We start from the raw sequence: 26,262 nt of genomic DNA, 5'->3' as shown, positions 1-26,262 counted from the left end.
GACTTTAAAACAGTGTAATTTATTCTAATTAAACTTCTTGGGGAGGATTCAAGGTATGATTATTTATTTGTTACCCTTAAAGATTTATTTTTGACTGGACTCATTTAAAAGTATAAGCTCTCAGCTAGAATAACCTACATCTCTTAAAAATCTGTTCCTGGTGCTTTTCTTTGACTTTTTTCTTGTCCAAAAGTTTAGCATGTTCTGCAGAACCCTCCTTGTTTTACTTAGTTCATTACTTCTTCAGAGCAATACATGGGCATTTGTGTTGAAGGACATGTGGAATAACAAGATGCTGAATCTTGGGCACATTGGTCCTATGCTTCTTACCTTCTTTAAGGGCTTTCTGACAATTATTGGCAGACAACATCTTCTTCAGTGTTCTCAATAGGCAAAATGAGAACACTCAGATTGGCATCCACACTGCATCCATGAACAGACTTGCACTTCCTTTCTCTAGTTCTCCTTGGTCTATAACAAAAATGCCCCTTACTCAACAGCAGGTGTACTCTGCCGTGGATCACAGTACCTTGCTTCATGGGAAGACCTTGTTTGTCATGCCCACCACTGATTCAGACCACATAACCTTTCCACTCTTCATCAGAGCATCAGTAGCTACTTCTGTGGCCATGTGCTTCTCATACAACATACAAAGCTTGCATTCATGGCCCACTTCAATGAGTTTTTAACAGCTAGGGGCAGGGAAGAAGATACTCAGTGTCATCTTGACACAGCTGACTGCCTAGGAGGTGACATGAAAACAGGGCCTCTAATTAAACTCTTAAGGGTGAGTTGAGTAGTACCAGGTCCATTTCTTAGTTTCAACATGTGAATAATGCTTGGCACATAACCAGTACTAAAAGTGAGTTGCTGGATGTAATTAGCTATCTTACAGTCTGATCAATTCTCATTGTTTTCTTCTCAGTCTAAAACTGTCTTAGCCATGCCATTTCCATTACCAAGGAAAATTATGAATTTCTTAAAATATGTAGCTTAAGCACAGTTATTTTTTTATATACTACTGGTCTATTTCATTTTAACCTGCTTAAGAGTTAATTTTTAAATACAGGAAAATAACCAAATAGCTACATTTCCACAAAGAACTATGTCACTTCCTAATGAATGATTTTATTAAACTAGTCAATGGCAGTGCTAACAGCATCCTACAAACTTAAAGAATTAAAAAAAAAAAAGAACACTTAAAACAGATGCTGAAGTGCTGGCTCCTAACTTACACACTTAAAAGAAGCAAAATGAAGCTGTGGCCACTGCATAAACACTAGGTCCCATGGAATGGCAACTGGACTCATGAGGATGCTGGGCCCTTCAAAAGCAGCTTATTTGCATTGGGCTGTACCATACATGGGAAAGAGCTAATTTTGAAGACACGATATTCTTTAAACATATAACTCTTTGTATGCAGGTAATGCTCTGACTATGTATTTGCATAGGTAGATAATTAGGAATCAGAGTAGGGGCTAGAAAGCTGTCTCAGCAGTTTAGAGCAATAGCTACTCTTGCAGAGGACCTTTGTTCCCAGCATTCACACGGTTGCTTACCACCATATGAATCTCGAGTTCCAGGGTATCAGACAGCTTCTGCAGGTACCTTGTAAGATACAGTAAAATTTTAAAGAAGCACATATGTATAAGAAGTCTGAAATTTTACTTTCAAAACTCAGGAAAAAAAGGAAGGCTCCATGGGTAGGAAAGAAGAGGAATAAAACAAGACAAGCCACAGCCTCACTTCGGGTCTACTAGAATCAGCACACTGGTATCAAATGGGTTAGTTTCCAAGGATGACCTTGAAACTTCCTATAATCATCACAGTTGTGATCCAATACCTTACACACTCAGAAAGTTAAAAGCAAATTACTTAACTTCCTTTCCCAATAAAACCTAGTCAGTCATGGATAAAAAAAAAAGTACCTATGACACACTCATTAACCACAGGAGACCCCAAGCTACTATGGTTACCAATCAGGTCCAAGGCTATTACAAAAGAGAGGTATAAGGTGTGACTTTACATTAATGAACAAGAGGCTTCCAAAGTAGCTTAATTCCAGGAAAGAAATAGCAAATTAACAAAACAGGAAGAAAAAAAAACATCAGTGTATCTGGATATACATTAATTTTTAACTCCTTCTCCCAAATCCTAACACATAGAGTCAAATGTAAGTTACACAATGAAATAGTTGCCTAAATTAATTCTTTTGTGTGTATACACTTAGGATTTTTTTTTTTGCTTATTTTATGTATGTGGGCATTATGCCTGTATTATGTGTGTACCTGTGCATTCCTGGTGTCTACAGAACCAGTTTGATACCCTAAAACTGGAATTACAGATGTTTGTAAGCCACCATGTGGGTACTGGGAACTGAACGCTGGCCCTTTACTAGAGTGGCTAACACTTTTAACTGCTCAGTTATCCTTCTGGCTGTCCTGGAACTCGCTTTGTAGACTAGGCTGGCCTCGGGCTCACTGAGATCCACCTGCCTCTTAGACTAATTCTTTTTTTCATTCCTCTTAGACTAATTCTTAAGGGTCCACTTATGCAAATACACAGTTAGTGAAATCTGAGCTCATAAAACACCAGCCACATCAGTCTTAATGCTCTAAGTTTTAAAATGGCCCTTATCAGGCTAGGTATGGTGGTGCATACCTTTAATCCCTGCATTTGGGAGGCAGAAGCATACAGATCTCTGTGATTTTCATGCCATCCTGGTCTAAATAGTAAATTTCAGGCTTGTCACACCAGGAGATTTTAAAACCAAAACAAACCGAATGGTCCTTCTCCATACTTTTCAACTCCTCAAAGAAGTTACAGCTGTTCTGTATCCACATATGATTCAAATCTTCCCTGTGTCATTTACCACACAAACTAAATTTAATTCTAAATCTGCATGATCCATGAAGTTCAAGAAAAAACTAACCATGCTGAACTATGGGGTTGTGAGTTCATTAGATCTGTCATAAATCTCCTATCCAAAAACTACTTAAGAACATATTCAGATGGGAAAAAAAAAACGACCGTTTCTCTCCAAAATTCCTCAGACTAAAGAAAAAAATTATCCAGTTCTGGAATTAGTCTAACAGCCCAAATCTGAAAGTTAAATTAAAACAACAACAGCAACAACAACAAAAAATTCCAACTCTAGAGAACCCAACCAAAATAACTCACAAAGTGTGTAACTCTGGAGCACACTGAGGTCTTCCTTCCACATTCTAAAGCAGCAAATACAGGTAAGAAACCCATGATAGCACATGTCTATTGTCGCCAGCACTGAAGACACAAAGACAGAAGGATAAAGAGTTCAAGACCAGGGCTGAGTAACTCAGTTGAAAGTAAGCTTACCAAACACGCACAAGACCTGGGTTCAATTCCAAATCCCTAGGACCAACCAAGTAAACCAGGTATAAGGAGCACGCCTTTTAGTCTCACCACTCGGGAGGATCAAAAGTTCAAGGGTTATACTGTTACATAGTAAGTTGAGAACCAGGAGAGAATACAAAAGATCCTACTTAAATTAAAAGGACACGGTAGGGTGGGGGTTCTGGGATAAAAGTGCATGCCTAAATTACTGGGTTTGGGCTCTGACACCACCACCTCATCCCACCACCCCTTAAAAGGCCCAGAATTAACTTTTGAAAACATTGCCAATTCTACTCCTACTAGACCATTTTAGCCACACACAATAGCAAGTCTAAGCAAACAAAAAGCCCTGGGCAGATACCAAGTTTCTTCTTCAGAGTTAGGACATCATCTGAATTTGTCATTTGCTCAAAAAGACTTTGTAAAAGCAACAACAAATTAATCATCTTAGAATTGTAGTAAATGTAGTCTGCAACTCACTCTCTAAGTTATACAAATAATAATAATAATAAATAAATAAATAAACCACCCATTTGTAGTAACAAGATTTTTCTTCACTGTCACTCAATCATCTTCTCTGCTTTCCTAAATTCATTTCTGTGTACACAGAAACAGTTTTAGGGGCGTGGTGGTCTGAGTAGGAAGGCCACCACCCAAGGACTCCTGTGTTCAAATGCTTGGTCCATAGGGAGTGGCACTGTTAGGTGTGGCCTTGCTGGAGTAGGTGTGGCCTTGTTAGAGGAAGCATGCCACTGTGGGGACCGGTTTCGAGGTCGCAGATACTCAAGCCCAGGTTCAGTGGCACTCAGTCTTTTTCTGCTGCCTGCAGATCAAATGTCGAACTCTGAGCTCCCTCTCCAACACCATGTCTGCCTGTATGTCTTCATGCTTTCCACCCTGACAATACTGAAATGAACCTCTGAAACTGCAAACTAGCCCCAATTAAATGTTTTCCTTTATAAGAGAACTTCTCTTCCCAGCAATAGAAACCCTACCTAAGACAAAGGACACGCAGTACGGGAGGAAAAAGCTATTGCCTACTTTACAGAAGAAAAATAAAACACAGAGTCACACAATGACTTTTGCTGGGCAACTATTCATAAATTTTCCCACTTTGTTCCTCATTTTAAAACTCCTTCTCACAATTAGTAATTCAATTACCACAAAACACAGTTGTAGGAATGAACAGGCAATGTTTACAACAGTTTAAATACGCTCCAGTCAAACCCTATTTACATAACACAAATAAGAAGGACAAGTACCAATTATGCAACAGCCACAGCAGTGCTGACTGTGGTTTCAGGTCACTCACTGTATGAACTGATACAAAAAAAAAAGGCACAAAGGTCAAATTAAGTCAAACTTGAATAATAATGATGATGATGTTTAAAAAAGGAACTATGGGCTGGTGAGATGGCTCAGTGGTTAAGAGCACTGGCTGCTCTTCCCGAGGTCCTGAATTCAATTCCCAGCAACCACATGGTGGCTCACGACCATCTGTAATGAGATCTGGTATCCTCTTCTGGTCTGTAGGTATATATGCAGACAGAACATTGTATATATAATAAATAAATCTTTTAAATAAATAAATAAGGAATTATGCCTCTTTCCCTGCTTTGGGGGGCTAAGACAGTTACTTTTCCATTCCCATTGTCCAGCATGCATGAGGTCTTGGGTTCAATCCCCATCTCTACCAAAAAAGAAGAAAAAATCAGAAGGAGAGGAAACAGGAAGAATATTTGCCAAATAACCACCTTCTAAATATCAAACAACAGTTTATCAGTTTGCCCTTCAAGTCAAAATGGAGTTGCATTAAAGAGTGGGTAACAGAAAAAAAGAGAGATCATCTGGAAAGAAAAATCACTGAACAGCTTTTCCTCAACACAACCAAAATATTTCAACATACAGAGTCTTTTAAATAGAACTCCCTTTTGGTCATGTTTTTAAAATGTGTGCTTCAAAGATGAGATTTAACAAATTAATATTTATCCCTTTATAAGGATGTTAGTGGGACTGAAAAGATGCTCAGCTGTTACATGCACAAACTCTTCTTGCAGAAGATAGAGTTCAGCTCCAGCATCCCCATCAGGTGGCTCACAACTGCCTATAATTCCAGCTCCACAGGATCTGATTCCCTCTTCTGAATGCCACAGGTACATATGTACTCACACAGACACACATGCACACATAATCTAAAATAAAATAAACATTTTTAAAAAAGACATTAGTGTTAAATGGCATTATTTTCTCCTACAGAGTGCATGACTGTTATGAATACCATGACAATTGAGGTATTGTAGGCAGATTCTCCAAAGAATTGAGAGCAAGGGCTTAAAGAGCTTTTCTACACCCATGCTCACACAGCTTACATACAACAGCCAATAGGTAAAAGCCACCCTTGTGGTATATGCATAATGGAATGTAGTTCTTCCTTATAAAAGAAGCATAAAGACATGATGCAAGGTAATTAAGCTGGTTATAAGAAGAAAAATTCTAGATACTAATGATATGAAGCATCTAAAGTAGCTAAATTAATAGAGACAGAAAAAGAGTTGCCATTTGCCAGTGGCTGGTGGATTAAAAACAGGCATTTATAGTTTAAAAAGTAGTTTTAGTTCTGCAGGAAGAAAACGTATAGACAGTAATTACAGTTGTACAACGACATAAATCTAACAAACGCTACTAAACTGCACACTTAAAAACAGCAAATAGGCTGGGTGGTGGTGGCACATGCCTTTAATCCCAGCACTCAGGAGGCAGAGACGGGTGGATCTCTATGAGTTTGAGGCCAGCCTGGTCTACAAGAGCTAGTTCCAGGACAGGCTCCAAAGCTTCAGAGAAACCCTGTCTAGAAAAAAACAAAAACAAAAAAAAATAGTAACTATGCAGCTGGAAAGATGGCACTTACTGCTCTTCCAGTGGACCAGAGTTCAGTTCCCGGCACCCACATGAGGTGGCTACAGTCACCTGTAACTCTGGTTCCAGTGGTCCCTATATCCTCTTCTGGTCTCCACAGGTACCTAAACATTACTTATACAGACACAAACACTTAAACAATTTTAAAGGTCCTTTAAAAGAAAAAATGGTTATAATAGTAGATTTTATGCTTTATCTATTTTACCACAACTAAACTTGTTCCAATTTTTTAAAATACCAAACTAAGATACCAAGCAGGTAGCTTAGTTATACAAACTCAGGAGCTTTTCTAGAACAAGCTTGTCAAGAACAAGAACTACTTAGAAAGAAGCAATCTAAATAAAATGCAAACATTCCTCCTTCAAGAAGGAGAGTCAAACCCATGCCAATATGAATTATGCCCCAGCATGCGACTGCTCAACCAAACTGCTCCTAGATGCTTCCAATCACTGTGGACAATGATGCATTTTACTTCCCTCCATCAACTCAGCAAGTTTCATTCATTTGACTCTCTAAATACTCAGTAGCTCTGATTCTCTTTCATCTTCCCTGCATTCTGGCTCTGGGAATCCCATCCTAAACTAACACAATGGACTCTGAATGTCCCTCAGAGGGAGTGCTTCATTTTCCCCAGCTGTCACTACCCATAATCCTCCCCAAATGAGCTGCTTTCCCTTTTGTTGGGAAGGACAAAGTAAATTCTCTAGCACAAGTGTAAGACAGTTACACTCCCCCCAGCTTGAACTGTTGGCCTAATTCTGTGTTCACATCCTAACCAAACTAAATGACTCAAGTACATGTCACTGCTCCCACCAAGTTTTCTGATGTTTGTTCTTTGGTCACACTGCATAGCTCGAGACCATTCCTTCTCTTGTCAGCTCATGCCTAACAAAACCTTAGTCACGCTGCAGACCCCGTGCAATCCCTCATCTGTTCCCAGTGTGCCTCGGAATTCAGCTACCACAAAGCCAGGCCCAGATCATCAGTATATCGTAACTTTCTAGCTCTATTGGTATATCCAAAACTCTTCCATTCCGGTGGCCTGGCACATAGTCTTTCTGTGCATACATGTTCTTCCACCAGCTTACATAACTTGTACTTATGATTTACATAAAACTTACTTTCTGTTTTGTGAACAACAACAACAAAAAACCACCACTTCTCCGATAGGCTTTGGTGACCTGGGGTTATGCGGTGCTCTCCTTTGGTTCTTTCAAAGCCTGACCCAAAATGGTAAGTTTCAAATGTTCTTGGATAATTCATAAAATAAGTCTGCTCCTAGAAACCATCAAATTAGCTCCATTCTACCCTATTTTTCCTACAAAGTATCTATGGCCTACTTACAGAAAATAATACGCAATCTAATGACATTTACAAAATTAAGAAGCAAAAATTTTGCAAACAAGTTATTAGATACTTCTCGTTTCCCAACATATAAACACAAATATGGGCAGAGAATTGTTTAATAGAAACAGGAACTGCAGTGGTCCATGTCTGCTGTACAGTACCATCTTTACTACCTTCCAATCCCTTACACCACCATGTGAGGCACAGTTAATAAAAACTCAGTGATATGGGAGTGTCATATATCAATCTGTTGATTTCACTGGCTAAGCAATAAAGAAACTGCTAGGCCCATTAGATAGGCCCACCCTTAGGTGGGTGGAGTAAACAGAACAGAATGCCGGGAGGAAGAGGAAGTGAGGTCAGACTCGACAGCTCTCCTCTCGGGAGCAGACGCCTTCAGCAGAGACGCCATGCTACCTGCTCCAGGGAAGACGCACGCTATGAAGCTCTGACCCAGGATGGACTTAGGCTAGAATCTTCCCGGTAAGACCGGTGCTCACAGATTGTTAGAGATGGGTTGATTGGGATATCAGAATTAGCCAGTAAGGGCTAGAGCTAAGGGCCAAGCAGTGTTTAAATGAATACAGTGTCTGTGTAATTATTTCGGGGCATAAACTAGCCGTGCGAGCAGGCGGCTGGGGTGTTTGGGGACGCAGCCCCGCCGCTCCATATTACTACAACTCAGAAGCAAAAACTGGAGTTCAACCTCAGTTTCAAATGGCGATCCTGCCCCCAGGAATCTCAGAATGAGACAGATCCGTCTCCTCCCGTCTTATAACCCTCCCTAGTTCTGGTATACAGGGCATGCACCACTACTACCTGGTTTCTATAGCAAGCTAGTGTGGCTACTGGGATTAATGTGTTATATTGTTCCTGGTCAGTAAAACTGGCCAGTGTGGTTGTTTTACTTTTCTGATCCTTAGGCAAGTTTTATTTATTAAAATACAAGTGAAATGACACTACAACCATCTGCACTAAATCTTCCCCAAAACTGTAGACAAAACACTTACAAAGCATATGTGCCCAACAACCAGTGCTGTGTACAGAGTGGCGGTTGCTTTTCCTACTTTATACACAAGGAAGCTGGAGCTCAAAAATGAATACCCAGTCCAAGGTCACAAGAGAGGCGGGAGAAAAATAAAACACGATCATAAAAATACATAATGCCATGGTTAAGTTCAGTCATGGTTCCTTCACCAAGGATGTGATACACACTTACAGAAGCAAAGAGAGCCAGACACACCTTTAATCCCATCACTCTGGCAGAGGCAGGCAGAATGTGCTCACAAACACATTCTAAATGAATAAAAATGTAATGTTTAAAAAGATTTAAGATTTGTGTGAGTGTCCTGTCTGCACGTCTATATGTGTACCTTGTGCGCCCCTAGTACCAGAAGAGACCATAGATCCCCTAGCGCCTGAGTTATAGAGGGTTGTGAGCCATCACGTGGTTCTGAGGAACCAAACCCAGGTTCTCTGTAGGAGCTATAAACGCTCTTAGTCACGTGCTCAGGCTACATGTGTTTCACATGTTTTGTTTTTTTTCTCCAATTTTAAAAATACATAGAAATAAAATAAATAGAAATTTATAGATTAAATCTAAAAATCAATTTATTCTATAGAAACTAAAATGAACAATATTAATTTAAAAACAAAAGCACAGGATCCTGTCATTTATTACTGATTATCAATAATGTGGCAATTCGATGGCATTTAAAACATTAAAAGTGTTCTATTAAGAGACGGGGATGGTGACACACACCTACAAACCAAGCACTGGGGAAGATAAAGCAAGAGTTCAAGGTCAGCCTGGGATAAACACCAAGACTCCTAAAAAAGCAAAACTAAAACTGCAAACTTGCTTTCTAAAAGTTATGGAGACATGGGAAGCGGGTACTCGGGGCTACCAGTGAAAGTGTGAACGACAGAAGCTGTCCACTGACAACTCGGCACCAGCGACAGCTGCTGTGAGAGGACATAAACAAGGATACACAGATACGTGTGCACAGGACTTCTCCACAGCAATACCAGTAAGTAGCAGGAAGGAAGAAGGGAGCAACAGAGAGCAAGGGAGGGCAGAAAAATATAGCATAGATATGCAAAAAAGATAATTAGTGATCGCATACAGTCATTAAGTTAATTATGACATGTGTTAATAGTAAATAAACCCAGAAATGTTCTATAATCTGTTGTCTCCAAGTACATATGTCACAAATGGTTTACATACATGTACACAGGGATACGTGCAACCACCCTCTACCAATTTTCAAGTTTGGAAGGAGAAACAAAAAAAAAATCACACTGAAAAAACTCCTCTAGATAATGTCATTTATTCCTAAGAGTTACTTGTTTGCATTATATCCACTTCTGAATTTCTGGATGGACTGCACATTACAGGAGTGATGGAAACCCAATATCCTTCTTAAGGCAGAAGAGCTATCTGATGAACCTAGCTTAAGAGATCATAAAGTAGGAAATGACCCATAAAAATAAGTCAACTAGCAAAGTCAAAGTTACATAAGGCTCTGCCAAAATCATAGCTTACAATGGATAGCCTTTTCAAATCCTTTCAGACTAACACATACCGAAGAGTTTGGATTCTAGAGCTGGACCCTCATCAGTTAAGTCCTAACACTGAGCAAGCCATCTAGCCTCTCTAAGCCTCAGACTCCTCACTCATAAAATAAGGTAGCAGTCCCGACCTCTTACAGTTGTGAGCATTCAAAGTCTCGGCCTCTTACAACTGCCAACTGTGAGCATTCAAACTCATCTTGCAGAACACTTGTCCTGGGTTTAGCATTCCATGGTTTTCATTTTCATCACAATGTGGCGAAGAATCAAAATCATGCAGCTGTTATTTTAGTGAGCTTGCCCCTGGCCATTTCAACAGGCATTGAGCTGAGGGTAAGATTTTCTTCTGGACTCATATTTGTGTCCTGAGGCATTGCATAGAGGAATCATTATTTTTATTTGAATTCAAGGAGGAAATGTCTGCATTCAAGGATGTGATGACAGAGGTTTCTGTCCTGTCCGGTCCCGCAGCCATCCAGTCACAAAGAAACTCACAGAGATCTACATTAATTATAAACTGGTTGGCCTATTAGCTCAGGCTTCTTATTAACTCTTATAACCTACATTAACACATAATTCTTGTCTGTGTTAGCCACGTGGCTTGGTACCTTTTATCAGTGAGGCATTCCCATCTTGCTTCCTCTGTGTCTGGCTTACAACTGCAGACTGAACCTTTCCTCTTCCCAGAATTCTCCTTCCTGTTCTGGTCGCCCAGCCTATACCTCCTGCCTGGCTACTAGCCAATCAGCATTTTACTAAAATACAAGTGACAAATCTTTACAAAGCACAAGACCATTGTCCTACAGCAAGGGTGCATATCCTAGGGAGCTGACTAATCAAGTGGTAAGCTCTACAGGGCCCTAGCACTTTGGGCAAAGCAGTCAAATAATACTTTGCCATGGGTAAAGCAGAGAACTGTGATGTTTCAAAGAATTCATGGGCTAGGATACAATGTGCACAACAGAGGCCATGGGAAAAAGTCTCTTGGTTCTTCTTGAGGTTTCATGAAAAAAAAATCAACATTTTTACATACACTACCCAAATTATGAAGCACAAAACTTAAGGTATTCAGTTACTTTTTAAAAAATTAAAAATAAAGGTATTTTCTTCATAAAAATCAAAGTGGGAATGCACTGTATAAAGAAAAATAATCCCCAAAGGGAAAAAGGTAACTAAATCTTATATGGAGAAGTGAAAAAAGACTAACATAAAACCAAAGATAATTTTATATAAATCAGAACATTCTTGCACTGGTATTTAAAAGAAACAGTCAACTGGAAGAGAAAAACTCAACACAGGGAGAACCTAAAACTGCTCAGATCCATAAGTGGTGCAGCTTTGTTTAACTTTTCATGTCTAACTTGACAGACACTTCTGATCTCATACAAAGGTGTTATATAAAAGGTTACGGTCGAAAAAAAAAAGGTTACAGTCTTATTTATGTAACTGCTCTCTGTTGAAAGGAAAATGGCTATTCAGCTCTCATCTGCTTTAATAAAGTAGCTGTCTGATTAGTGTCCTGGAAACAGATCATGTCATGTTTTATAATAGATGTTTCATGTTGTATAGTATTATGAATTAGTGTGGGATACTATTTAAAATTCACCATTGAAAATGAATAAAACTGGGGCTGGAGCAATGGCTCAGCGGTTAAGAGCACTGGCTGTCCTTCCAGAGAACCTTGGTTCAATCCCCAGAGCCCAAACGGTGGCTTACAATTGTCTGTAACTCCAGTCCCAGGCCATCTAACAGCCTCTTCTGAACTCTGTACAAGTGCACAGACATACATACAGGCAAAATACCCAAACAAACAAACAAAAAAAAACAAAATCAAAATTAAAATAAATTTTGAAATCAAGTGTGGTGGCACACACTTTAGTCCTAGTACCTAAGAAGCAGAAGCAGGAAGATCTCTACAACTCTTGGTCTACATAGTGAGTTCAGACCAGGAAAGGCTATATAATAAGATCCTGGCTCAAAATAAATTAGTAAAAAAGAAATTTTTAAAAAAACTATACTTTCATTCCAGCACCTGGGAACAGAGGTGCTCAAATCTCTTGAGTTTAAGGCATACCTGGTCTACACAGTGAGTCAAAGGTCAGCTAAGACTACTCTGTAAGAAACTGACTCAAAAAATTACACACACACACACACACACACACACACACACACACACACACAGAGAGAGAGAGAGAGAGAGAGAGAGAGAGAGAGAGAGAGAGAGAGAGAGAAGTTTCTGTCCAGCCCAGTCCTGTAGCTGTTCAATCCCAAAGAAACACACAGAAGCTTCTATTAATTATAAACTGTTTGCCTATTAGCTCAGGCTTATTTTTAACTAGCTCTTACAACTTAAATTAACCCATAATTCTTATCTATGTTTAGCCATATGGCTTGGTACCTTTTTTTAGTAAGGCATTCTCATCTTACTTCCTCTGTATCTGGTTGGTGACTGACTCTCTGCCTTTCCTCTTCCCAGAATTCCTCTAGCCTGGTTGCCCGCCTATACTCTATACTTCCTGAATGGATACTAGCCAATCAGCATTTTATTAAACTAATATAAGTGACAAATCTTTACATTGTACAAGAGCATTATCCCACAGTGCATATGTGTGTGTGTATGTGTCTATGTATATGTATGTGTATATACTTTTTTAAACAAAGAACCAAACCTGCCTGTCCACAAAGCTCTAATTTTTTTCTTTGAGAACTACAGAGATTGGCTCAAGGGTTAAGAGCACTCACTGTTCCTGCAGAGAAGCAGAATTCAGTCTCCAGCAACCATATGGTGGCTTACACTCACTCATAACTCCAGTTTCAGGGATGCCAATTCTTTTGACTTCCGTGGGCACCAGGCACCCATGTGGAATGCATACAAAAATGAAGGCAAAATTCTCATGCAAACAAAATGAAATAAATCTTTAAATTTTCTTAAATAAAATAAAAAATAATAAAATTTGGGGCTGGCAAGAAGGCCCAGCAGGTAAAAGCAACTGCCACCAAACCTGACAACCTGAGTCTGCTCCGCAGTACCCAGGTAAAGATGAATGGAGTTCCTCCCTCAAGTTGTCCCTGATTGCCACATGTGCATCATGGCAAGCATACACTGGTAAAATAAATAAGATTGAGTAAAAAATAAAAATAAGTTTTAAAAAATAGGGCTAGCAATATGGCTCAGCAAGTTGATACTTTTGCCATGAACTCTCAATCCCTGGAACTCATATGGTAAAGAAAACAGAACCCTACTAATTGTCCTCTGACCTCCACATGCACACTTAAAAAATAATAACGGATAGACAGCTTGTTTTCGGCAGGATCTCAAAGTGCATCACCGATTCCAGATCAATGGGCAGGAGGCTCACCTGGCTGCAGATTCAGTCACTAAGAGTACAGACACCTACAGTTACACTGAGCTATCATGAGTTCCAGGATCTGACCTCAAGAGAAGCCTGCACATCACGCACTTTTACCAGGTGAGCTATCTTCCTGGCCCTAGGGCCATGCTTATCTAGCACCATGAAGAACAGATCCATATTCACGATAAAATTTTTATTAAACATGCATGCGAAGCTCTCAGAACTCTTCTCCTTTCGGCCATCAGGTACTAAAGCTGCCCTGGTGAGACTATCTACACTAAGATTCGGGTTCCTCTGAATGCTGCGGCTAGAAACAATGGCGAAAAGGATGCCCTTGATGTAGGAAACGAACTAGACACAGTATTTACTGCAAAGGCAATGTTATAAAGTACAGTAATAACAGTTAAAGTTATCTATTCCAAAGAAGGCAGGAAGTCACCAAAACTTAAACTAATCTTCAATAATATGAATCATTCTCTGTCCCATTTCTTGTCCAAGAACCTAAGTTCTCGATCCTCCTCTGACCACCTCTTTAGGACTACACAAAAGGTGAGTCACGAAAGCAAGATGAATGCTCGCCAAATGGAAACCATGTGCCCCGAAGCAGATTTTAGAGGCAGTTTCTCTAACATTTTCTTCCTATTACAAAATAAGATTCTAATATGCATGGCAGCTGCAGCAGCAACATGCAGTGTAGCAAACAGAACTTCTATTATTTATTTATTTACTTCTAATCAAAACTAAACCGTTATCTTGTGTCTGTCATAAACTTACCCTATTTCTCTACTCCAGACAATCATGACAATAAAGCAGAGCTTTGACATCTAATGATATTACTCCACGTCTACACAAAACACCTAAATCAAGCAGACCCTCTTCTTAATAAAGAGCAAACATGCAAACAAGTGCTGCAAACAAAATTAGAAGCAAAACAGCAAATACCTTGAGCAAGGACTTCGCACGAAACTTAGCAAAATGTTCTTTACTCCTAAGCATCACTGGTATCTTCGTCTACAGAGAATTCCTAAGAAACTGAGTCCTTCCAGAGGCAGATGAATGACACAGAATCTCCAGAGAATAAAAGAAAGTGTTATCCTGTGTCTCACTTGCCAACCAAAAAATGTTGATCGAGTCTGTGTCATATAGAAAAACAGTAAGTTTTTTCTCTATTAAAACCTGAGTCACAGACAAACACAATTTCACAACTGGGTGTGGCAGCTCACACCTAAATACCAGTACTGTACTCTCAAAGCTGAAGAGGACTACTCGGAGTTCCAGGGCAGCCTAGGATATATAAGAGAGCTCCAGGCAAGCTACAAAGCTTACCTCAAAATAATTAAATTAAATTAAATAGGTAATTTCCCAGAACAAAGCAATGTAAGAGCAGAAAAAAAGCACTGCCCACACAAGATCACACGGCTAATGTGACAGGAACACAGCACAACCGAGAACAGTGTCTCCGTTCACTACACAACCTGGCCAAGTAAAAGCCAACTTACTGTGAAAACAGAATAAGAGACAAACCGAAATGAGGAAGCTAGCAGAGGTGACCCCTCCCTAGATTATCACGTATTAGCATATATTCTAATTCTCCAGAGCCTACTCCAGTCACAGTCTATCTTTCAAAGAAGTCACAGGAATAAATTAAGACAATTCTCACTTACAAGCCTACATAAAAGAAAAGTTGAGTTGAAAGCAAATTATCCACATATTCCTAGCCATTCCGCCCAATGTCTTTTTTTTTCTTTTCCAATCTATATAATTCTATGCTTACATCAACCACAAGTTATACACCTCAAAAAGCAAGCTGGGCCAAAAGCAAGGAAAGCTATCTTCACCTGTATTTTTCTCATTTGCCCCCGAACACTTCAGGACTGCTAAAATGAACCTTAAAAACTGGTTTTCCAACTTCTAGTACAGAAGTTAAGCATGAACTAATTAAACGTTCGTAAAACACTTTGAAGATGTGGACAAGTGTGCTAACGTTAATTATTGGCTGCCATCCACAACGGTCACTGCATGTGAAAAATATCAACTACTGGCAAGCTCTTGCTACTTTCCAGGCACAAACATGAAAGCCTAGCATGTTTCTAAGGATTCCAGGAAAACTTTAAGAGCAGACCACAATGATTTCCTAGACCAAGAACAAGTTGGAATTTTAAGCTCTTTGGATATAATTATATCAGGGTGAAAAATATGTGGCTTACAGAATAAACAATAAAGCTAGAATATATCATAAATCCTAAAAGAAAGTCACAGTTTATTTACTTGGAAGAATAAAACTAAATCTATAACTCTATAAAGCACTAAGAATGGTAAGTTAACATATAAGCCACACACAAGTTCTCCCCCTTACTGACCTGTTTAGAAAACACTGGGAAATGTCCTTGAAAGGTCTCTCCAAATTGACCTAAGCACATATGCAGAACCATTTTGAAAGGAAGGCCCAGACACTGACCTTTAATCCTCAAAAAGAGAAAGTACCTGAGCCAGGCCTCTCTACAGCTTCATGTGACCACATAAACATTTACACTCCTATGATCAAATAAACATTTACCCTCGATTTCTCAACTCTTGTTGCCACAGCGTTTTCCTAAGGAACTCAACAATGACTCTTGCAGAGGAGAGTTCCTTTGTGTTCAGAATCTAGCTGTTCTGTTGAAGGAGTCTAAGGGGAAAGTTTAAAAATCTCCTTCAGCTTGTCAAAAATAACAAATTGCTTCCATTCAATGCCACGGTGCACTTCAGAAAAGCACTTACTTTAGACAAGACAAAACTCCATGGCCAGACAAGGAGACACGCTTCTACAGAGGCAGCACTCAAATCATCCCGAGTTTTCTAAGTGACCCACGGATATAGAAAATCTCATATTTAGAAAAAGTCTCTCAAACGTTCGCCACTTTAGCACAGCCATCGGCTGGATAAAAGAAGACGTGTAAAACCAACGCTAAAGTTGATATGTTTCAGATTCTAACAACCTAAAGGCTCATCTCAGGTTTCCTTAATTTCACAATATAAAGCAGTACATGTTTTGAGCCCCACATTCTTCTTAAAATTAAAAATGCTCTCAACTGTGGGATCTTGTAAAATAAAAAAATAAGTTACATACTTTCTTATTCCAAGAGGGAAGAACCAGGGAACACTTAGAACCACGCTTAAGCAAAACCAAATTGCAACAGTGAAAAATGGTCCAGCATCTAACACCTGGGACCCTGATGTGGGCTCCAGAGTCTCAGGCAAGCTTACTTCTCTGGCTCTGCCATCTGGGAGGGTTTAGGATTTTTTGTTTTGTTTTGTTTTAGTTTTGGGGTTTTGTTTGTTTGGTTGGTTGGTTTTTGTTTAGTTCTGTTTTCTTTTTTTGTTTTTGGTATCTTCATGACAAGGTTTCTGTGTACAACAGCCTGGCTGTCCTAGAACTCACTTTGTAGACCAGGCTGACCTCAAACTCACAGAGAAATCTGCCTGCCTCTGCCTCCCAAGTGCTGGGACCAAAGGCATGTGCCACCACCTCTCAGCTGGCTCTGCTATCTGAAACATACTTTGCCTCAGAAGCTCAGTACAGCTCCACATCTATCGTTGTTCCTGGGGGTATCCACTCGAATCGAGGCTGCATCTTCACCAACTGCCTCTCCTGCCCTCTTCAGGGACTCTGATTCTGCTACATGATGCCAAGCCTCAGCTTCTCACCCTGGGCCTTTCAATAGTGCAGCTTACATGCTGCTAAAACCAGCCCTACTTGGGAAACTCTTGCATACTACCAAGCTTAAGAGCAACCTTGGCCACTCTGGACCACTGCTTCTGCATGCTGACCCCAAGGAAATACTTCAAAGATGATTTCACCTCTTCTAGCTCATGTCAAGTTGACAAAAATAAATAAATAATAAAACAATTAACCAGCACACCTGGTCTCTCCTCTCTCAAAGTATCTTACTGTACCATACTCATCCTTCTTACTGACACTAGCAACTGAAATCATGGATCCTGAAACCACGTGCTATATAAAGCTTTACAAAACATGCAGGATTCAACTGCTGAAAAAGTATGCCACCACCAAAAACCAAAGATGTAGATATGCAGATGTTCATGGCAGTTATCCCAAGTATTTACAGATTCAATCCAATGTCAATCAAAAAAAATTATAATATCTGCTGACTAGAGTTACAGAGTTAGCTCAATGGCAGAGCGAGCCCTTTTCTACCACATAAAAGGCTCTAGGATGGATCCCAGTGTTTCAAAAGTCAAAACGATAGATCTGGAAACACAGCTCAGTGATAAGTAGGTGGCTTTCCTATGTATGCAAACAGTATGATTTTTAGCATACTTTAATAATAATAATAATGATAAATTGAAGCATTACAGCTCAGTTGGTAGAATACAAGAGACGCTGGGCTTAATAAACCCAACGCAGTGGCACACACCTATACTCCAGCACTCAAGAAGCAGAGGCAGGAGGATCAGAAGTTCAAAGCCATCCTCAAGTACAGCGTTTCAGGCCAACCTGCTATATACAAGACCCAGGAGATGGTAGAAAAACATAAGCAACATATTATAAGATAGTATTTTCAAGTAATGGTTTTATACACACACACACACAAAACCAATTCAATTTTTAGAGTGGACAGTTTTGAACAGATATATCAACAAGAGATAAAAAATAATAACATGAAAGGACAGCATTATTAAACACACACAAAAAAACCAGAGTCTAGGGCTGGAGAGATGGCTCAGTAGTTAAGAGCATTGCCTGCTCTTCCAAAGGTCCTGAGTTCAATTCCCGGTAACCACATGGTGGCTCACAACCATCTGTAATAAGGTCTGGTGCCCTCTTCTGGCCTACATACAGACAGAATATTGTATACATAATAAATAAATAAATAAATAAATAAATAAATAAATAAATACGTCTATATAATTCTATTTTTTATGATAGCCCCCCACACACTTTGGCTTGAGACAGGACTCATATAATCCAGGCTAGCCTTCAACTCGTATGTAGAAAAATATGACCGCAAATGTGTGATCTTCTAGCCTCCACCCCCTATCCCACCCCAAATGCAGGGATTACAGTCATTAACCACCATATTCAGTGTTGTTACTAGGGATTGAACCTAGGTTTCGGTACATGCTAGACATACACCGACTGACCTACGTTCTTAAAAAGAATCAAGAACAAAGGCAAGAGTCAGAAAACAGATTAATGGTTTCTAAGATTCAGGGGTAAAATACCAGATGACTACAAAAGGATTCTGACCAATCTGTAAGGACAAAGGAATTATTCTAATTCAAGCAGTGGTTAGATGAATCTACACATTTGTCAAAATCTGTAAGATATTATATACTAAAGTCAATGAATTTGAAAAGGATATAGTTCTTAAAAAATGGGAGACTAAAGAGACACAGTAACAATGTGCTGAGGGAAGCTTGATTAGCTTGTGTGTGGTGTGTGCATCTGTAAGCAGGTCCTCACACTAGTACCTATGGAGTGTACCTATGGAGGACAAGACTGAGGCGTGACGGTCGTCTTCCTCTTATGGCTCTCCACCTTAGTCTTTGAGATCGTCACTCAGAGAACAGGGAACTCATGGACTGGCTACACTAGCTAGCTAGGAAGCTTCGGGAATCCTCCTGTCTCCACCTCCCAGCCTGGGTTTTGAGACACACGGTGTCACGCCTGCTTCTCAAGCTTACCACATTAAGCACTTTACCCACTGAGTCATTACTCAGCCCCTGATATTTTTTCAAATGAATGCTAATAGAACATCAAATATATGTTGAAAAATATAGTACGGTTCACATTAGACATGAATAACTGGATTTTGTTAGGTATAATCAAGGCTAAATAATCCACTTATGCAGAAAGAATGTGTTAACCACTCTAAGCTGCAACTATAGCTCCAAAGCAGCCATAAACAAAATGGGTGTGGCTACATCTCACTAAAACCTTATTTGCAAAAACAGGCAGCAGACCAGCGAAGACCAGAGTACCCTAGAGGTTGCCTATGGCACAGTAGGCAGGAGATGAGCACTAAAGAGACCACACAATGATCCTGAAAATGCTAGAAATGCTGTTTTGACTCTGCTGAGTTACAGGCAGGTACACGTTATCAAAACTCACTAAACTTTATGTTCTTAAAATGGGTGGGGTGTGCTTTACTGCATTCTGTAATACTTCAACGAACTTGATTTGTTTTTAAAATGTACTTTAAAGTTTCATACGGCAGTATCAATGATATGGAAAAGCCTGACCTCAGTCATAATAATCAACTCAACACAGAGACCTACTAGCTAGTTACTTTAGGAACTTTTTCTTAACCTAAAAATGGATTAACAATTTCATTCTCAGGATTGTTTCTTGGTTCCCACCACCCTGGAGGTAGAGGGTGGGTTGAGAACTAAATAACAAATATAGGTAAAATAAAGTACATCTAGCTCAGAAGAAAACTGAGCAAACTAATTTTAAATTTGAAGTATGAAAATGGTAGTAAAGACCAACACTGTTTGTTCACTGTTTGCAGTGAACCTGACATCAAGTCCCAGCATCCAAAGTCAGCTGCTGCGTCCACAGCGATTTAAACCTAACAAGCATTCTGAACCAAAAGTTAGTTTAAAAAATATTCCCTGATAAAATATTCCGTGAAGGAAAATGTGAGAACCAAACAGAAAGTGCAAAGGAGCCAGCTTTCCCAAGCATGAGGAAGGGGAGATGTCTTACAACAGTTTAGTTGCTTTCCGAGGGGAATAAGAGCAAAGGTAGTGGCCAGTTTCCCCTTGAGGGGCAGGATTTACATTTTGTCTATACCAGGAGCTAACCAAGGAAACTGCACCACCACACAGTATGGTGCTTTCTGGCCTGTTTCTCACAACAGCAGCATTTAGCTGACAGGATGATAGTGGGGGTGGGGGTGGATAAGGGGGAGAAATAAGCAAAGAGACTAGGTCTGAGAAAGATAACGTGACTGGCCCAAGAACAGACAGCCGAAAAATGGCAATGTGTGGATGTGGCTCCACACCACGTGCTTCCAGAGAGACCACAAAGAGAACCATCCTGGGGTTCTGCAAAACTCATCTTTAACTTCTAGTTAAGGCTTTCCCCTATGCTGACAGCACAAGTTAAAAAGACCAATTGATGGTAGTGTGCCACGCTCATTAATTCCTAACCTTTCAGGAATAATTCACTATTTGGGTGGCAGGAACTAATTCTATGATCAAGAGCAGGCTTACGATCAGAAATTAAAAGAGCAAACACCTCACGCCTCTCCCTTTCTTTCACTTACCATCCATATCATACAAACGTCGCAAGATACAGCTCTGAAGAGGTAAAACAAAGCACCCCATCGCCCAACACAGAGTTCAATCACAGTGTTTCAGTACTCATCTGCCAGTCCATCCTCCCAGCAAAGACTGATACAGATGGGTCTGATCTACTTACGATGACCCAATCAACACAAAGGTGGACTAGAAACTACAGGCTTGTTGAGGACATGTGCATGAAATAAACCTCTTCCCACTAACAGCTTCCTTCTCTCTCCCCAGCATAGTAAGCTAGGCAGAACACACAACACAATGACAATCCCTTCCATATGGATGTTCGTCTTTGCCAGTAATAACTATAGTTCGAGACTTTTCAAGTGTATTTAAAAGTTAACTTTTAAGAGAGGCAAGCATTGAAGTCGAAGCTTGCCCAGGTGGCTTGGTCAGGGATATTTATACCCACAATCTTTAGGTTTGATCAGGTAAACAGTTCTAAAACATATCTACTCCATTTGGTACTTTAAACATTCTAAACTAAGTTGGTACAACTGACTTTAACCACTTCTTCCTTCCATAAATAGTGGCATTTGGGAAGGCAGGTGAGCAGTGTGTCTAAGTCTCTCAACCTGTTAACACCCAGGGCAGTTCTATCTTGAGCAAACCTGAGGAATGTCATAAAGCCATACAGACGGTTTTCAACGCCAAGGTAAAAAGGAAAAGTTAAACTGACAGTAACTTAGACACCCTGGTGGTTTGAATAAGAATGGTCCCCATAGGCCCACAGATTTCAATGTTTGGTCACCAGGGAGTGGCACTATTTGAAAGGTTGGGGGGTGTGGCCTTGTTGGGGGAGGTGTGGCCTTGCTGGAGAAGTGCATCACTGGGGTGGGCTTTGGGGTTTCAGTAGTGAAAGCCAGACAGAGTCTCTCTTTGCCGGTTGCCTGTGGATCAGATGTAGAACTTGCAGCTCCTTCTCCAGCACCACGTCTACCTGCATGCTGCCATGCTTCCCACCATGATGACAATGGTCGAAACCTTTGAAAGTGTAAGCCAGCCCCAATCAGATGCTTCCTTTTGTAAGAGTTGCCATGGCCACGGCGTCTCTTCGCGGCAGTAGAACACTAAGACAGACACACTACTGACAGTACAGAAAACAACCCAACCTCTTGTCATTTCCCAAACTACACAGCTGTACAGAATTCCTCCCTACCAAGCCACAAGGAGTCCCACGCAGAAGAAGGCTAACAGGTGAGGAAACACTATAGCTCCCATCATCCTTCTGCTCAGACGACTTCTTTCATAATGTTTATATTCATTCGTGAGCTTAGCATGGGGGTGAAGTGCTACAGTGTGAATGTGGGGGCCAGAGGACAACTTTCAGGAGCTGGTTCTCTCCTCCTACCACGTGGGCTTCTGGGAGCTGAACTCGGGGCAACAGGCTTGGTAGCAACTGAGCCATCATCTGTGCAGAAATAACATTTTTAAAAGGCATGGAAAATGTATCAAAATTATCATTTTAGCCACCAGGAAACAGCCACCTACACGATATCAGACAGTGCACTAAGTTCTGTATACTGTTTCCTGTGTTCCTAAGAACGTACAATGTTACTACCCCTTACAAGGAAAAAAAAATGCTCAGAACTTAAGTGAGATGCTCAAGGCTTCAAAACCAGACAAAGAAAAAGGATCTGAAGTCGAATTGACATAACTCCAAAAATTGAATTTCTTCTAAATTGTGCTCCCTCCCAATTTCACGATAAAGGAACGGAGAGTTATGGAAGAATTGTTCAGCAGTTTAATAGTCTCAACAAAGGGGAGTATGAGGGATGATTTCTAAACTGCTATTTTGGGGGGGGGGGGAGTCCACAATGTACCATCCAAACTCCAGTTATCTTCAAGAACAAATCAACAGCCGGGCAGTGGTGGCACACGCCTTTAATCCCAGCACTTGGGAGGCAGAGGCAGGCGGATCTCTGTGAGTTCGAGACCAACCTGGTCTACAAGAGCTAGTTCCAGGACAGGCTCCAAAACCACAGAGAAACCCTGTCTCGAAAAACCTGAAAAAAAAAATAAAAAAATAAAAAAGAACAAATCAACAAATTAAAGAGTTTTTAAAGCTGGGGAAAGTGATACAAACCCATTATCTAGCCCTGAAGAAACTGAAGCAGGGAAGCCTGGAGTTCAAAGCCAGCCTACACTACAAGGCAAACCCTAGCTCAAGGGGGACGGGGATCTAGGCATTTAATTCCAGCACTCAGGAGGCAGGTAGAGCTCTGTGAGTCCAAAACCAGCATGGGCTATATAGTGAGACCCTGTTTCAAAAGAAGACTTAGCAAATTCTCCTAAACTAAATTTCACCACAACTCTGCAAACTAATTATCATTTTGTACAAGGCCCAAGAATTAATGAGCCTCTCCTGTGTACACTTTCAGTAGCAGGTAAAAGTCTCTTCATCCAAATCAAACAAAAGCTGAATACCAACCATGTGTAGAAGACTTTTCTAGCAGAGACAGTACAAAATACCCCCCCATCATGGTCCTTAAGGAGGAAAAAGATGAGGAAAGACCATTTGTACTACATACAGTCTCCATCTAGTGAAGCAAATGAAATTCTAAGAAAGACTAAAACACATGTTATCACAGTCCAGGGAAGGAAAGCAACTGGTGTCCTGATCACCCGACTTTGTAGGCAATTATGTTTATATTATGTAACTCCTGAATAACTACCAACTTCTGTCAACCTCCTTTCCCTCACCACACCCACCTAGGGAAGGAAAATTAAGCACAAAGATTCCGAGTCCTGGATGCCTGTGACTTAAGACTATTTTCCCTTGGTTTCATCAGGTAAACAAAGCTGGATTTCCAAAAGAAAAGCCGAACAAGCTAGAAAACCCAAGCCACGTTTCTCCACGTTATTCGCATAGGAAACGAAGCAAAATATCATTTGCTGTAGTTTTCAAAGAAAACTTTAACAGATGCCAGAGAGACACAACTGAAATGAACATGAAGCGACATAGTCATTGTGTTTCAATACGAATACTAGGACATTTGGGGTAGTTCCACTTGGGAACGAAAACAGAATCATCATCATCATCATAGTGTTAAGTCCAATCAACGAAATGCAGTGGAATGAATGCACCCCAAACTTAAGAAGGCGAGTGCTTAATGCAGCTTGTTAAGTCCCCAAGAAATGAAGGTGTACGAAAGTGACACCGATTTATCTGAGTCATCTCAACTGATGGGAACTCCTTTACAGACAATGACCTTTCAAGAACTGAAGAATTCACCTGACCCAGGCAATCTAAACGTTTAAAGAAAAAAAAATGAACAAGCGACTTCTGGAAATAAAAGGGGAGAAGAGGGTGAGGCACATCACTTTGGCGATGAACTCTCAAAATAACTTCATTATGGAGTGCAAACGACCTAACACTAAAATGCTGCTCAATCCAGTTTCCATTGTGAATTCCTGAATTCACAGTAGGGTCTAGCAACGTAAGGCGACCAATCTTTCGGCTGTAAGATGGGGTGGGGATGGAGGTACACACTTTCTCAACGAGAAGAATACTGAGGGTTTTTCTCATCCAGAGTTTTAGGCGTCTCGCGAGTCCCAGCTACCAAAGCAGCGACTAGGTCTGAAAGTGCGAGCCGCTGCACTATGGCTCGGTGGCTGAGGAGCCGAAAGCACAGTTCCCGGAGCGTCCGCCGCGCCCCCCGTCCCCTGCCCCGGGATAAAGCGCGGAAAAGCCCCCGAAGGCGGCCCGGGGCGCGGAATGTTTACCCCGCTCGACTGCCCCGGGGAGCCCGTTCCCGTGGCCACAGACCGTCAGGGCGGCGCGCCCCACCGAGCAGCTATCCCTCTGAGGAAAAGCCCCAGCAGGAACCACTGAAGCGGGCAGCCGGATCCGAGGAGGCTGGGATCGGTGACCGCGCTACCCACCCCCCGGCCGCGGATGCGACGGAGGACGAGGGGTCCGCCACCCGCGTCGCGCCCGCGCGCCCCCGAGTCCCGCAGCTCGCTCGCGCGCGCGGCCGAGGACCGCCGAGGGGGAGGGGCGGCTGCGCGCGCGCCCCCTCCTCAGACGCCCAAACTTCCCTCAACTCCCTCAACTTAGTTGCGCTCTCACCGTGCGGCTCCCCGGGCTCCCCCGCGGGCCGAGCTGAAGCAGCTCCGCGCCTTGGCGGCGGCGAAGGACAATAGGCGGCCGCTCCCTCGGCGGCGGCTGGGGCGAGGAGCAAGCACCGCGGTGTCGACCGAGTCCAAACACTTAGCAGCGGCTCCTCCGGCTCCGCGACCGCCCTGCACACAGCCCGGCCCACCCGCGCATGCGCTGCCTGCGGACCGGGAGTAGGCGGGGCACTCGGCCAAGCCTAGGAATTGCGGTTGGACAACGCGGCTGCCCGTCATGATGCGTGAGCCCAATAGGAAGGCTTCCTGGCTGTTGGCTCCTGTTGCTAAGGAACGATGAGGCTGTACGCTACGGCTGCCAGGCGGCAAAGTGATCAAAGTCGGGTGGCTGGCAACAGCTGCTGGGGAAATGCCCACCCACCTTCTCCTATCCGCCCCATCTCCGGAAGCCGCCCTTCCTCCGTGCGCCTGGTGCTTACCTAAGTTGGAACACTCACCACCCACTGACAGAATCTACTCTTGTGTTTCAATTCCATCCAAGAAATGGGGTCTTCTTAGTGTCCAAGGTGGAGCAGCGCTAGGTATTTAACAAGTTTGTTGGATGGGATGAATGGCCGGTTGACGGGATAAAGATTATCACAGTGTATCTTGTGACTGAGCTACTCGATCGCCACAAAACCACTGGCTTTGAGTTGCCAAGGACTTCAAGAAATCATCTAGTGGTTTCGGAGAAACAAAATATGGACATGTGCCCAATGGTGACCCAAGAGATTAAATTAATTGGTACAAGAAGAAACTTCTCTCTAATAGTTACATATTGCAATATGTTATTAGGGGAAAACACGCCTATCATGCCCAACTATTTTAAAAGATGTTTTCTTTGGTCAATAGAAAGTTGAAAAGGGTCTGGGGATATAAATAGTAAGCTAGGGATGTGAGATTTTCTGTGCAGCTCAAATTAATTTATATTGGTTGCAGTAAGAAGGGTGGTTATCTAGGGGGAGAAGGGTATTGACTGAGGAGGAACAGGACAGAATTCCTGCAGTACTGGTTGTGTATTTTGAGCTAAGTTATACAAACTTATAAATATGAAAATGTCATGCAGCTGTACCCCTAAGATGAATGGCCCTTTGGAGAGTGGGGCTTATGAGGAAAAATATATTGACAGCTGATTGCTGCTAGGGAAGGGAGAGTCATGCCATGCCCCAGTGCATAACCTCACATCCGTGCATATACAGGCAGAACAAATTGAACACGGTGAATTATAATGTTTTAAAGGAAAAAAATAAGTTGAGAGGAATGGTGAACATGTTCAAAATATGCTATA

At 41.4% G+C, this 26,262-nt stretch overlaps 1 protein-coding gene and 1 pseudogene across 5 annotated transcripts in view; both read right to left on the bottom strand.

Moving 5' to 3' along the window:
* Akap13 (A-kinase anchoring protein 13) overlaps positions 1-25,112 on the bottom strand; it is a 260,503-nt gene extending 235,391 nt beyond the window's left edge. For all 5 annotated transcript variants that reach the window (XM_075952859.1, XM_075952860.1, XM_075952863.1 and 2 more), the window contains exon 1: positions 24,934-25,112. The gene's annotated coding sequence lies outside the window, so the exon portion shown is untranslated. The remainder of the gene's footprint in view (positions 1-24,933) is intronic.
* On the bottom strand, positions 101-724 carry LOC142837452 (small ribosomal subunit protein eS6-like; annotated as a pseudogene).
* Positions 25,113-26,262: the final 1,150 nt, after the last annotated feature.

Source organism: Microtus pennsylvanicus, chromosome 18 (assembly GCF_037038515.1).
Source record: "Microtus pennsylvanicus isolate mMicPen1 chromosome 18, mMicPen1.hap1, whole genome shotgun sequence".
Lineage (NCBI taxonomy): Eukaryota > Metazoa > Chordata > Mammalia > Rodentia > Cricetidae > Microtus > Microtus pennsylvanicus.
Note: the sequence above shows the minus strand (reverse complement) of the source record. Positions and strands in the feature narration are given on the sequence as shown.